Here is a 14580-nt window from a genome sequence, read left to right as displayed (position 1 = left end):
CAGGGCCATGCAGCAAACTGACAGTTACCCTTTAAAGCAACTTCCTCTCAGTCCTGAGGATACTAAGAGTTGGAGATCATATTCAGTAAAGTTTTGGGCAGCATGCATGCTTTCTCTGCCTAATGAAACCTGGGAGAATCTAGCTTGCCCACAGACACACAGGAGGATCAAGACCTAATATTATGCTAACATATGCGTGTCGAACAATGGCTTTCTCCACGGGACTGTGCACCAGAGCCAGTCGACACATGAGATCAGCGGCAGAGACTTAACTCCAATAAGATGAGTTTTAAGGATTAATACAATTGCAATGTGCCAAAGCCAAATTGATTTTTTGCAGTGCTTTTGTTCTCTGCAAACTTATATTAGTCCAATCTCTCATCCACCTTCTCTGCTGTAATGCATGATCTGTTTGCAAATGATTTTAGCTGTGAGTTTTATTTATTACAACAGCTACAACATTTGTACAAAAAACTGATTTATTCAGGAACAAACAAGTGACTGTCTAAATGAACCCTTTTATATGTAATATTTACAGCACACTTGATTGGTTAATTATTAGTCTATTGTTGCTAAATACATACATGACAAGTCAAATGTCTGTTGTTGGTGAAAAATGTCCTTTTATACTTGTAAAATGATTTTTTAAAATTATTATTGTTTTCAAGAGAATCACATGCATAATAGTCATGGCAAGTGCGTCAGAAGTGAGAGACCATTTGTGTTCCATTAGTGTATCATGAACATTTGACTGATGATTGACTAGCTGCCCGAGGTTGTTGATTTAGGTTGGCGTCCCATGACAGTGGCAGGACAGCTCGGCTGGAGCTCTGGAATTTTAATCAGTGTTTGGGAGTTTTGAGGGGAAGGTGTCTGATTCGTTGGACCAGTTAAGGCCAAGCTTTATATTTAGAACACATCCGCTCATGGAACCATCTGAATAATACAGTAGTGACCACCAACATAATGAGCTGGGCAAATTTAGCAGCATGACAGGGAAGTTGGAGAAAGTCTTACAAGCTCTACAAGAAGTACCTTTTGATTTCATTATAAGAGGATAACTGTCCATCTTTAATACAATATACAAACATTATGAAGTTATCGTTTATTATACTTTGACAATTCTCAAGATGGCACACTTTTTTTTTAAAGCATATCTATATGTGCTTTAAACCTTGGGTTGTTAGATATGTGTGTGTGATTTCTTTTTTTCATGAGTTATTGGTTTTGATGCCTTGTGGGTCTTCATATTCATAGGTCTTTCTAGGTCAGCAGTAGCTAATGTCAAAAGCGTTTATTTGATGTCATGCAGCTGACTGCATTGCTATGGCAACAGCAGAAGCTTTTATCCCACATGCATCCTTTGAAATAGTGAGTCTTCAAACGAGGAGAAATCATTTTCAGACGACGCTGCATCATTGAGAAGACCTCTGTGTTTTCTAGGCATATTTTAGTTTAACTAGAGATTTTTTACTCATGTTGAACAGTTCTGGATTTCTCATATTATTGTGAATCATGCATATGTATGTTTGTGTGAATGTGCTGCATGTTGGTGAGGGCTTCATATCTATTTTGAGACACAAATATGGAAGCTCACTTCTGCTACAAGAAAAAAACAGGCTTCTTAAATTGTAATTATGACAAAAAAACACAATTATGACATAAGTCAAATTGAGGTACTAATTCATAATTATGAGAAAAAGAAAAATTTTGAATTATGACATGAAGTTAAAATTATGACCACTTTTTGTGTCTTAATTTTGACTTTCATCTCAGAACTATTCCTTAGTATCTCTTAATTTCATCATTTTTGTATTTTTATTATGACTTTTTTCATGTAATTTACCCAATGCATGTTTTGTTTTTTTGTTTTTTTTTGGTGCTGACAGAAAGACACATGGCGAAATCAACATCATGCAGAGGCCTGTTTTCCCCATAGTAATGCAAAGCAACTTGTATAAAACGTATGATAAATCCAGATAGCAGATTTGATCACATTACCCCAGTCACCATCAGCAATTCCATAAATGGCCAATATATAATGAAACCGTTTGAGAATAATTTTTTTAATGACGTATTTGTCAAAGAGGTTTGCTTCTTGTAGTAAGGGCACATATATGTCACAGCTTGTGCAGGGAAATCCAGGATTATCATGGAGTCTGCCAGGCTCTGGTGTACTGCCAACTGATGCAATGCCGGTCGGTCAATCTAACGATGATGCATTATGTAACGAGTCAGGACTTGTTATTAAGCTCGTCATTCGGTCTACAGTGCTTCTCAACTGCTGGATCATGGCCTAAAATCAGAAGTCTGTTCTGAAAAACAATGCTCAATGCAAGTAATAAGAAGGAACTAACCATATAATAGTACATAATTAGTACTTTATGAGAGAATATTGATCGTATATCTTTTATTGTTGTTTTGTTGAAAATTGTCACTTGGTAGAAGCTAGCCAAATTATAAGACATCCCAACGTCCTTGATGATAAATGATAATGTGTTCTGTGTGGTCACTTATTTATAAATAAATAAGCACTTTTTTTAACTGTTTTTGAAAGAAGTCTCTTATTGGATCAAAATACAGTAGAAACAGTACAATTGATAAATATTATTAAAATTTTAACTGTTTTCTCTTTTAATATATTTTTAAGTTTTGTTTATTCCCATGATGGCAAAGTTGAATTTTCAGCAGCCGTTACTGCAGTCTTCAGAGTCACATGATCCTTCAGAAATCATTCTGATATGCTGATTTTGTGCTCATTAAACAACATTTCTTATAGTTATCAGTGTTGGAAACTGTTGTGCTGCGTAATAGTTTTGTGGAAACCATGATGCATTTTTTTTTCAGGATAATAAGCTCAAAAGTACAAGACTTATTTCAAATATTTTATAACAACATATATTGTCTTTACTGTCATCAATAAATGTGTCCTTAATTAATAAAAGTATTAATTTCTTAAAAAAATATATTACTGACACCAAACTTTTTGAACTGCGTTGTTTGACAAATGTATTAGTAATAAATGGTTGCCTCTTGATCTTAGAATAATATTGCTTTTGACGCCAGTTGAGAAGCATTCGTTTAAAGCAACTCTCATCTTTACCCTCTTCTTCTTTCAGACAGGATTCTTTAGTTCTCAGAGTGAATATGTGAACTTTCCTGTGGTTAGCTGCATGGAAGTTGAAGAGCGATGGTTAAGGTATATATGTATGAATAACCTATGAATAACCTTTACTAGGGCTGAACGATTTTGGAAAATAATCTAATTGCGATTTGAAGGAAATAACTTTGGCTTATGGACCTGGCTTAGAAATAACAGTGGCCAAGATACCATTGAACAGTTTAAGAGGATTAACTAAATCTAAAGGGTTATCGTGTATCAATGAACCTGAGGCCCAAAATTGTTTTCAATGCAACAATGATCAAGAGCAATGTTATACTGGTCAAAATGAAAGAAAATACACCAAATTTCACCAAATCTTTATAGTTACTTTCCACTTACAGTGGCCTCAAAAAGTATTTGAGTATTTAAACCACACTCAAGAATGTATGAATTTCGTTGCATTACCAAATGTTAAACCAGGTGCCAAACAATTGATGGCAGAGCTTATTTCAAAGCTCCATCCAGCATGGCGCCGCAAATGGCAGCAAGGACGCTGAGCTCCGCGATTCTTCTATTGTTTTTGTTTGTTTGTTCTGTGTTTTGTCATTCTTCTCGTTATTTTGACAGCAAAATACAACAAAGAATATCGTTTACATGTAGCGCGCATAGGTAGCGCGTCAATTCTCTCTCTCCCTCTCTCGCTGCGTGTGTGAGAAACAAAGCAACGGCGAGTCGTGCGCCATTCACACTAGAGTTTACGGTACGCTAAATACAGGTGCGTTGCACATCCATTCAGTTGAACTGAAACACAGAACAGATCGCTTGACGGAGTGTAAAACTCTGAAGCGCTCAGTCAGAGAGTGTTCGGCGAGTGAAAATATATCTGAGCTAAACTTATACTTAGCCTCCAACTCACACACTGGCGAGTAAAATCTGAGAATTTATTAGCAATTGGCTAATATTAGACATCATTTAGTCGCCCAGAGTGAAGATTTAGTCGCATATGCCAGTGATTTACTCGCAATGTAGAGGGCTGTTATTGTTCTGTCATTCAATCTATCGTTCTAAGTCAGGTGTTTTCAGGGAGGAAGTTAAAAGTTGTCATGGCCAAATAAATTACACAAACATTTAACAACCAAATGTTCTCTGCAGAAAACAGAAGGAAATTGTTGGGTCTTAGGAGAATATGACAGAAAGGTTGAAATACACTGATTTACAACCAGTTAAGAGGGAACATTCTGGAAGTTTACATGAATATATATAATAGTATAATTACCCAAATACTGAACAGACAGGTACAAATGAACCTCTGGTGCTTGTATGAGCACTGCTGTGTCTGTAATTCAGTCTTTTTGTTGGGAGAGAATCCTGAATATCTCCAGTGGATTTAGCTGTGTTTTTTCCCTTTGACTTCAGAGAGTGTTTCTCGAGGTCTCACTGGGGACACTGGCACTGCTTTTACTGCTGTCTGAATGGCAACAGATGAGAGAAGGGGGAGACTCAAAAACGATTACTGTCAAATGTGTGTGTGTGTGCGTGCGTGTGAGCAAGGACTTTGTCTTCAAGCCTACTGAAGCATATACACGCTTCTCTTCTCAATCCTCTCTGTCTGTCTGACTCATAATGAGCTCATATCCAGTTACATCATAGCGAATCAGCCCTTTGAATCCAATAGGTAGCCGCTGGCTTAGAAACTCATTCACCCACCAACTGCTAAATTTGTGAGAGATTTATTGGATTTCTGATATGTGGAAATAATTCTCATGGGTTCCATGCCACATAATCTTGCTGGTTACGGTATAGATGAGAAAACATCCCTTCTTCTTTCTCCTCCTCCCTGACGAGTTTGATTAACGTGCTTGAGACTTTGAGTCAAGCGGCAATGTCAGACTTTCTTGTCTGTCTCTACAGGTTTGGTGTTGGGGTTTAGTGTGCTGATGCAATTTGGGAAAGTTCAGCAGAAGGCCACAGTTATGGGTTTTTAAGCTGCCACAGTAAAAAGTAGATTTTCTTTGTTACTCTATTTGATATTTCTTCCATATTGTTGATGTTCTTTGGTTACCATGCTAAGATGATACAAACAAACATTCATGTAAAAATTAATTACTGAACTCTAAAAGCTAATTCTGAACTCTAAAATGCTACTTACGTACTGTATATTAGATCCAATCAAGTCAATATTAGATCAATCTAGTCTGTCAAAGGGTGCCACAGCATGAAGCTAAAACGTGCTCTCAGGGAGTGAAAGTAAAGTGTCAGTTTTATAGACAGACATTATTCTGTTGAGTGGTCATTAACTACTGAATATTGACACAAAAAATGTAAATGTTCATCAAATCTGACTCATTCAGCAACAGCCAGAGAGGCTGATATACTTGGGCTATTTATTTTTAGATTCATTTTGTTTTGGTTTCATTTAGGTGTGTTTGTGTGTTCCTGTTTTTCTATTCTGGTGGGGACTTAAACATGAATACACACAGACTCATTGCTCGGTGGGGACCTAAATTGAGGTCCCCACGGGTAAACAAGCTTATAAATCACACAGAATTAAGTTTTTTGAAAATCTAAATATGCACAAAGTTTCCTGTAAGGGGTAGGGTTGGTGTAGGGCAATAGAATATACGGTCTGTACAGTAGAAAAACCATTACGCCTATGGAGAGTCCCCACAAGGATAGCAAACTAGACGTGTGTGTGTGTGTGTTCTTATTAATAGTTAGTAAGGTAATTGGTTAAGTTTAGGTTGAGGTAGGATAAAGGAGTCTAAAATATGGTCATGCAGAATCTTTACTTATAAACTGCCAAAGAGTAGATTTGAAACAATTTGGCACGCTTTAAACTAGATTTTAAATGAGTTTGCCTTTGCTATATTGATACCCTTATATGTTATATTGGTTCTGAATAATATTAGTTATGTAAGCAATTGTTTGTTTTTTCTCATCAATCAACAGAACTTATGTCATTCTTTAAGACTGATCTCAGATCATTTTATCGGTTCATATTGTTACATGTTGTATTGTGGATGAGCATATAAAACCGTGTCTGAATGTTGCTCAGTAAACAACTGTCATAGAAACGTTACCCAACAGGAAGCGGCTGAACACAGAGTGTGGTCATCACTGGAAACCGTTAATTAAACCACAGTTTGTTCCAAAACACAGCCAAATAGACAAAAGGAGAGGTCTGTGTAATCATCAGACAAATATTAGGCATTCAGTTGCCTGGCATTGAAAAAGTTCTGACCCCATCTTGGAACATAAATGCTCCTCAGAAAGTCATTTCATAAAAATACCATACATACTATGTTATATAAATGCTTTTAAAGCAATTCATCCATGGATGGAAATTGAAGTAGCATTACAGGGAATTACTTTAAATACTTGAAATGTGTCCTGTAATTTTCTAGCATTATGAATGGTGTCATATTCATGTGAAGTAAAAAAAAAATCACTTACTGGACAAGCACACTGGTCAGCATAAAGATCATTAATATTTACATCATGGATGTGATCTGTGAAGTCTATTCTAAATATTTTATTTTGTTCTCTTACATAGAAACAATGAACAGTGACGTTTATGAAAGAAATCACCATTAGTCAAAACAGCTGTATGCGATCTCCTGATGCTCATGAACGTGTCGGTCCATTTGTACCCTCCTCAAGCAGCTGTCACCACCGTCACCCACCATTATATTTTACTCACCATCTGCATGGTCAATGTGCACTCTAATGGCAAAAAAGTATAATATTTATCCAGAAAGAGCAGAGCAATATACAGCGCTGACTGATGTGTCAGTGCATCTTATAATTACTTCAACAGCTGTGAAATACAGGCTTTCCTCCCTTCTTACAGTTTTTATTACAGCTAGACATATCAGCAAGCTGCCTCTTTTGGTTGTTGAAGTGAAGTTGTACAGACATCCATGCTGAGAAGAAAGTGAACATGAGCAGGTGCACTAGTGGAAGTGTCTTGACTGACAGCACAAAAGCAGGGGTTTGTGTCCCAGGCAGAGGTGGGCTTTGAAAGCTCTCTGTCAATATTGTGCTTTCAGCAAGGAGCCCAGTTTTCATGGGGAACAATCCTTAAACGCAGGTTACTTTACTTTGCTTTGGATAAAAGCACCTACTAACTGATAGGCAAACAAGCTGACATACAGCTGTCATGAATGATACAGATTGGTAATTGTCATATTATTACATGTAAAATGATATGCATGTATATTTTTAAGGCCATGCGACCCACTATGAATAAAGAGAGACAGGGAGTGTTGTAGTACCATATTATCTCACTAGTACCATATTATATTATTAACATTATCTACAATTCTGTTTTTTATTCTGTGTACCTTGTGACACCGTTTGCTGTATTTATTGTCCAGGTTTAAGGTGTTTTTTTAGACCTTGTGTCTGTCTACTATACGTGTGTCTGTTGTTTCCTGAAGGAACTGTGTTAAAAATGACAATAAAGTTGACACTGACTTTGATATTAATGTATTTGCATACTTTGTTGTGATGCTTGCACTGAAAGATGTTAAAATCATATTATTACATGTAAAATGATATGCATGTATATTTTTAAGGCCATGCGACCCACTATGAATAAAGAGAGACAGGGAGTGTTGTAGTACCATATTATCTCACTAGTACCATATTATATTATTAACATTATCTACAATTCTGTTTTTTATTCTGTGTACCTTGTGACACCGTTTGCTGTATTTATTGTCCAGGTTTAAGGTGTTTTTTTAGACCTTGTGTCTGTCTACTATACGTGTGTCTGTTGTTTTTAACTGTGTTAAAAATGACAATAAAGTTGACACTGACTTTGATATTAATGTATTTGCATACTTTGTTTTGATGCTTGCACTGAAAGATGTTAAAATACTTATTAATGTGTCACTGTAAATTACTGCATTAGAGTACAATACATGTTAAAAAATACTATTTCAGTCTTTAAACTTCAAAATTTGTAATTATTTGTGAAATTTACTAGCTGTTTCTGAGTGAGAATTTTGAAAGCCATTTTTTCAGTGTTCAGATTCATATATTCAATGTGTTTTCATTTTACTTAATACATTGTGAGAGGTGCAATGAAACCGATCTTTACCTTTTTAACTTTAGCTTTGGTTGAAGTATATTGTAATTTGTTTATGCATGTTTTAATCATAACTTCATACAGTAATTGGCGGACTCCCTGCAGTACTGCTGCAGACCCCCTGTTGAACACCACTGTTGTAAGCATTAATCCTGATTCTACATTTTGAGCTTATGGTTTATGTGTGTATTACATCGTGGCTTATTGCAGCACTGAGAATCACTCGATTAAGATTGTACATGAGGCAGATTGCTGCGTTTCAAAATGGTCACACAATGACTGAGCATACAGTTTCATCAGAATAGATCCAGTGCCGCATTCATAAATAATGAGCTATTCATGTCACTGTCATATGGTGTTCACCTATTGCAAATAAATATTTTATGCGACTTCCACACAACATGATGGTAAAGGCTTTGAATTTCTTTTAAACAGACAACCATTTTAAACATGCTCTATTATTCTTGCTTCTAGGCATTTCACTGAAGTATACAGTAAATATCAATATCCTTTTGGCCGCAGTATCAGTGTTCAGCATAATCTGAACCTGTGGAGTCTGTCTACGTAAATAGTGTTTAAATGTAAGTTGGGTTATCATTCTCACTGGTACTGCTCTATACAATAACAGGATTTTACATAACTGATATGGATTATGGATATGATACAGATCCTGGTTGTGTAGTGGTTTGGTCCAGTTGATTTTATTTAAAAAATATTAGTCATTTTAATGGGTGAATAATATAACATAACCCTTACCATGTTAAATATATTACATTTAACTAGACATGCATACATTTTACTGTAAATACTGTATATATTTTTGCTGAATAAAGAGTCATTTTACCTTGTGTTATAGTGATTAAGATGAAAAGCGTTTAAGATGTAAAGCAGATTTTAGTTCAAGCAGGTTGGTATATTATTTAATTATGTCAGTTAATACAGTGTAAAATAGTCACCAAAACACCATCCTGTAATGCTGAAACAGTGTCTCTGTGTTTTTTTACAGTGAATTTCTTGAAACTACAGCTGACAGTTTTTTTTTTTACTGTACTGTACAGATGTCAGGATTACTTAAGTGTATGTTGCCTTTGCAGAAGTGTGTGAGAAGTGCTATATGGTTGATAGATAGATAGATAGATAGAACCTAGATACTTTATTTAGTTTTTCAAAGCAGAGAGATTATGAAAGGGAGGGTGTGTTTTGATAGCTCTCTCTGGTTGGGTTGGGCTGTGCAGCTTCCGTTTCACTCCTCACCTCACTGGGAAAACAGCATGAGCACACACAGACAGGAATCACCAGATCAGCAGATCTTCACTCTGTTTACAGAAAAATACAAGGACCCTCAATCGCTAATAAGGACATTTCTGTTCTGAAAGGATTTCTTAAATTCATAAGAGTTTATCACACTGTAACAATCCTTTTAAAACTATAACATCCACATGGATTCACAGAGGCATTAATTCATAGCAGTGTTTGGGTCATAGGGTCACATCACAGCTGAACTGTGCTCAGTATTTTCCTAAGAGTTGGATTTCAGGAAGAGTTTTCATCACTTTACCGCTCTTGATTCAATTTTATATATTAACTTTAGCATTTCCATTGAAAAAGTTGTGATTTCACGCCGTTATGTTATATAATACTAATCTTGTACAGATGTCGGAGTACATTTTATGAGGACTAATAATAAGCTTTTGTTTTTCTGTCACCCCATCTTGTTAGGAAAATGTATTTCATATTGTGTAGAGAAAGGTTTTGATGAATTAACTTTTATTGAGACTTTCATTCTGTGGGATGGCAAACAGCTGTGTTTACTGATCACTTTGTCTCAATGGCTATTTTAAGGAAAACCATATTCAAAACATATATTTATGGTGGCTGTAAAAGCTAAACAGGAAGGGAAAAAAGTGCCTCATGCTCCCGTCCGAGAACCCAAAACAGTACCAAAGTGCATAATAGGTGCATTGTCCATCCAGACTAACTTGCCCTCCTTTTCAGGAGATCTTGTGTAATCCGTCCCAATTTTCAGGTCTGAACATTAGCAGATCAAAGGGAGAATTTGTCTGGAAGTAAGAAGTGAGACATGATGGAAAGGTCATATGTTCCTACACAGATATTTGGCTATTTTTGGAATCAGCAAAATGTGCAATCTCTCCATACCCTTTTATCAGGCAGATACATCCAAGGCCGGCTCCATCTGGGACTGCTTTGTGTGGCATTTGGCGTGGCATGCCTGCCATCTGCGCTTGCATTGTTTCAGGCACTGGTGGCATGATGGCGAAGGCTGTGAGCAGGGTCAGAGCAGACTGTCTAGTGACCCGTTCGAATAGGCAAACGCAACCTAGAGAAACTTTTATGGAAACTGAGTGTATCGCTACATGCTGTTACATAAATAGTCTGAATTATGGCCTCTTTACTTTTCCTCTGCCTCAGAGCGGCCAGTGGAGCCTCAGACTGAAAGCGTGGGCTGTGGTGCTTGTCTGTGGACTTGGAAGGCCATGAAAAGGGACAGTTTTTATGTAATCTGAACAGATTATCTTTTATGTGTTTGTGTGTGGTGGACTGTTTTGTCTCGTTATTTCATTTTCTGGCAGTGACATCATATCCGACCATTCCTAAGCGATGTGAGATTATCCAGTAGACGACTTTGAAAAATAGAAACGGCAGCTTTGCAGCCAGTTGACTGAGCAAGTGTCATCTGCATTGGTGGAATTAATGAAAGAGTACAAACACACAAGTGGGCCTGTTCAGCTGTTGGATGGTGGAAAGAGGTGGTCTCCCCCAGAGACGGCTTGAGAGCTGACATTCCATCCCAACCCCCCTCTGTCAAAACAAACAAGAAGACCACACTCTAAAAAATGCTGGGTTAAATGCAACCCAGCGCTGGGTAAAATAGGGACAAACCCAGCAATTGGGTTGTGCTGGGTCAAAACAGCCCAATTGCTGGGTTTGTCCCTATTTTACCCAGCGCTGGGTTGCATTTAACCCAGCATTTTTTAGAGTGTGGTCTTCTTGTTTGTTTTGACAGAGGGGGGTTGGGATGGAATGTCAGCTCTCAAGCCGTCTCTACCCAGAAGGTGGAGGGGAGATGGGGGAGGAAGAGGGTATGTGGGTCACAGGGAGTTTGTCTGGGTGTTGTCTTCTAGTTTCCTCCATTTCCTAACCTTCCCCCCATACATTAATGCCACTCCACATGCACACACGCAATGTCTTCCAGCTGCTGTCTCATATGCTTTAGGACCCCTCCCAAAGCACTAAACGTGGTTCTCACAGCTCTTCTCTAGGATGCTCATAATGTGACTTTTTGTAGACTATTTTGGAGATTTGAGTCCATTTAGTCATTTGTTATATCATTGAATTTTGATCATCTTTATTTTATTTATTTATTTTTGCTTTTCATTTAGACAGTTTTACAACCCATCGTCTTTTGTAGGCAGTTTTTTTCCCCAGACTGAGGCCTTACGTCTCTTGCTTCTGTCAAAGATAATTAAAATGTCAGCACTCCTTCACACAGCAAAGTCACAGATGGACACAAGACAGTCCTTTGCCCCCTGACTGACTTAACAAACCAGCAGCCCATCCTATACATTAGTGTTGTGATGGCTGAGAGCAGTTAATGCTGTAATGTGTCAGAACTGACAAGTAAATATAGCATAATTCATGGCATGCATCCCAGTAGTGTGAACATTCATACTGCATAAACAATATAGCGTGTACATTGTAATCCGGATGTGTTTGGAAAATTGTTTATATACAACCTACAGTAAAGTCTGAGCCCTACCATGTGATTGTGTTTACCCCTGAGATACATGGGTGGGAGATCATGTTCTTTGGCCTGCAGTGAGTGTGGGAACCAAGAGAACATTGAGTATTTTGCTGGCAGCCAGTCTCCCACACACCTGCTGGGCGGAAAGTTCTGTGTTTGTGCTTGTGTGTGTATACATATGTATCCAGTAATATACAAATATAATGTAGATAAATGTATATATATATATACAGTAGACGACTTTGAAAAATAGAAACGGCAGCTTTGCAGCCAGTTGACTGAGCAAGTGTCATCTGCATTGGTGGAATTAAGGAAAGAGTACAAACACACAAGTGGGCCTGTTCAGCTGTTGGATGGTGGAAAGAGGTGGTCTCCCCCAGCCTTTACTGGGAACATCATTATGAGCGTCTGCTGACAACAACATTTTAGCCACTTAGCATTCTCTGAAATCTGTGGGTGGAATCTCATGGTGATGCTTTGTGGGATGCATGTTCTGATAAGTGAGCTACCTCATTATAATGTGACAGTGACCATGGTTACATGCACATTATTTTCTGATTAAAGGGATAGTTCAACCAAAAATTTAAATTCTGTCCTTTTACGGGCCATGTTCTGTTTTTATGCATGAGCAGCACACAAGAGCATTAACAAAATGTTAAAAATATAAGCAATGATGTTTCTTTTAAGGTTTTTCTTCCTTACAGCTTTGCAAAAGCTAGATTGTCATTGATACCTGTGTCTACCATTCAAAGTTTAGGGGTCAGTACAATTTGATTAATGTTTTTGGAAGCAGTCTCTCATGCTCACCAATGCAATTTAAAATAACTGTTGAATGTTTTAAAACTATATTCAAATAGACAAAAATAAGATTGAATGGAGAGTTGCAGTGTATTGGCATATACAATACATAAACACTCAACAGTTGAATATGCTTTTAAAAATGGCAACGGTTGAATATATTTTATAATGTAATTTATTTCTGTGATGTCAAAGCTGAATTTTCAGCAGCCATACTCCAGTCTTCAGTGTCACATGATCCTTCAGAATATATATATATATATATGCATCGTGTTTCCTTCTGGAGCATCAGTGAGCGTTTGAAACTTCTGTAATAGTTGCGTATATTATTCTGTAATAGTTCCTCAGTTGTCCTCAGTGTAAAAAGATGGATTTCAAAATCATACTGTCATTGTTGGAAAGGGTTCAAATACGCAAAAGATGCTGGAAAACCAAAGAATTTGTTGGACCTGAAGGATTTTTCTGAAGAACAGCGGGCAGTTCAGGACAAACAATGGACTCATGAACAACTATAACAAAACAAAAAACACAGCTGTGGATCATCCAGGTACAGTCAACACAGTATTAAAGGGGTCTTATTATGCTCTTTTACAAAGTCTTGATTTTGTTTTGGGGGTTTACTAGAACAGGCTATCATACTAGGTTGTTCGAAAAACACATTATTTTTCACATATTTTACATAATTACAACACCTCTCTCCCCAGTCTGGCATGAACGGTCACATGATCCTTCAGAAATCATTCTGATATGCTGATTTGGTGCTTAAGAAACATTTCTTATTATTATCAATGCTGCAAACAGCGGTTTAACATTTTCTTTGGGATTCTTCAAAAGAACAGCATTTATTTGAAATAAAAACCTTTTGTAAAACGATGAATGTATTTACTGTAACTTTTGATTCATGTAATGCTTTCTAGTTGAATAAAAGTAATTTATTTCAAATAAAATGTCTTTTGAATGGTAGTATATATGTCAGCCACGTTTATATGTCTAGAAACCAGATTATTGGCTTAATCTTGGTTATGGTTAATATTGGTTAATGTGTTTGTTTGCTCGATGCTTGTCAAATTCTGAATATCAATGTAAATGTGTGTGGTGGACTGTTTTGTCTCGTTATTTCATTTTCTGGCAGTGACATCATATCCGACCATTCCTAAGCGATGTGAGATTATCCAGTAGACGACTTTGAAAAATAGAAACGGCAGCCAGCCAGCCAGTTGACTGAGCAAGTGTCATCTGCATTGGTGGAATTAATGAAAGAGTACAAACACACAAGTGGGCCTGTTCAGCTGTTGGATGGTGGAAAGAGGTGGTCTCCCCCAGCCTTTACTGGGAACACGATGAATGTATTTACTGTAACTTTTGATTCATGTAATGCTTTCTAGTTGAATAAAAGTAATTTCTTTCAAATAAAATGTCTTTTGAATGGTAGTATATATGTCAGCCACGTTTATATGTCTAGAAACCAGATTATTGGCTTAATCTTGGTTATGGTTAATATTGGTTAATGTGTTTGTTTGCTCGATGCTTGTCAAATTCTGAATATCAATGTAAACGTGGTGATTGACGTAGTTCAACTTACTACAATGTTTGTGACATTTGTCCCATTACGTAATATTTCTTTTCTATGAAGTGCGTAATCTTTATAGCCTTTGCTGATGAATGACAACACCCATAAGACACAAAAGCAGGACAAAAACTAACTTCTTCCGGCATGCCTCAGTGCTATGCAATAGTGTGTCATACATACACTCTAAAAAATGCTGGGTTAAATATAACCCAGTGCTGGGTTAAAAAGGGACAAACCCAGCTATTGGGTTGTTT

The 14580-nt window shown here is 37.0% G+C and overlaps 1 protein-coding gene across 1 annotated transcript in view; it reads left to right on the top strand.

Annotated features, from left to right (window-relative positions):
* The window catches only part of rasgef1ba (RasGEF domain family, member 1Ba), a 65731-nt gene that overhangs the window by 23634 nt on the left and 27517 nt on the right, over nucleotides 1–14580 (top strand). The gene's annotated exons all lie outside the window — the stretch shown is intronic.

This window comes from Sinocyclocheilus rhinocerous, unplaced genomic scaffold, assembly GCF_001515625.1.
Source record: "Sinocyclocheilus rhinocerous isolate Xijiao unplaced genomic scaffold, SAMN03320098_v1.1 scaffold167, whole genome shotgun sequence".
NCBI classification, from domain to species: domain Eukaryota; kingdom Metazoa; phylum Chordata; class Actinopteri; order Cypriniformes; family Cyprinidae; genus Sinocyclocheilus; species Sinocyclocheilus rhinocerous.
Note: the sequence above shows the minus strand (reverse complement) of the source record. Positions and strands in the feature narration are given on the sequence as shown.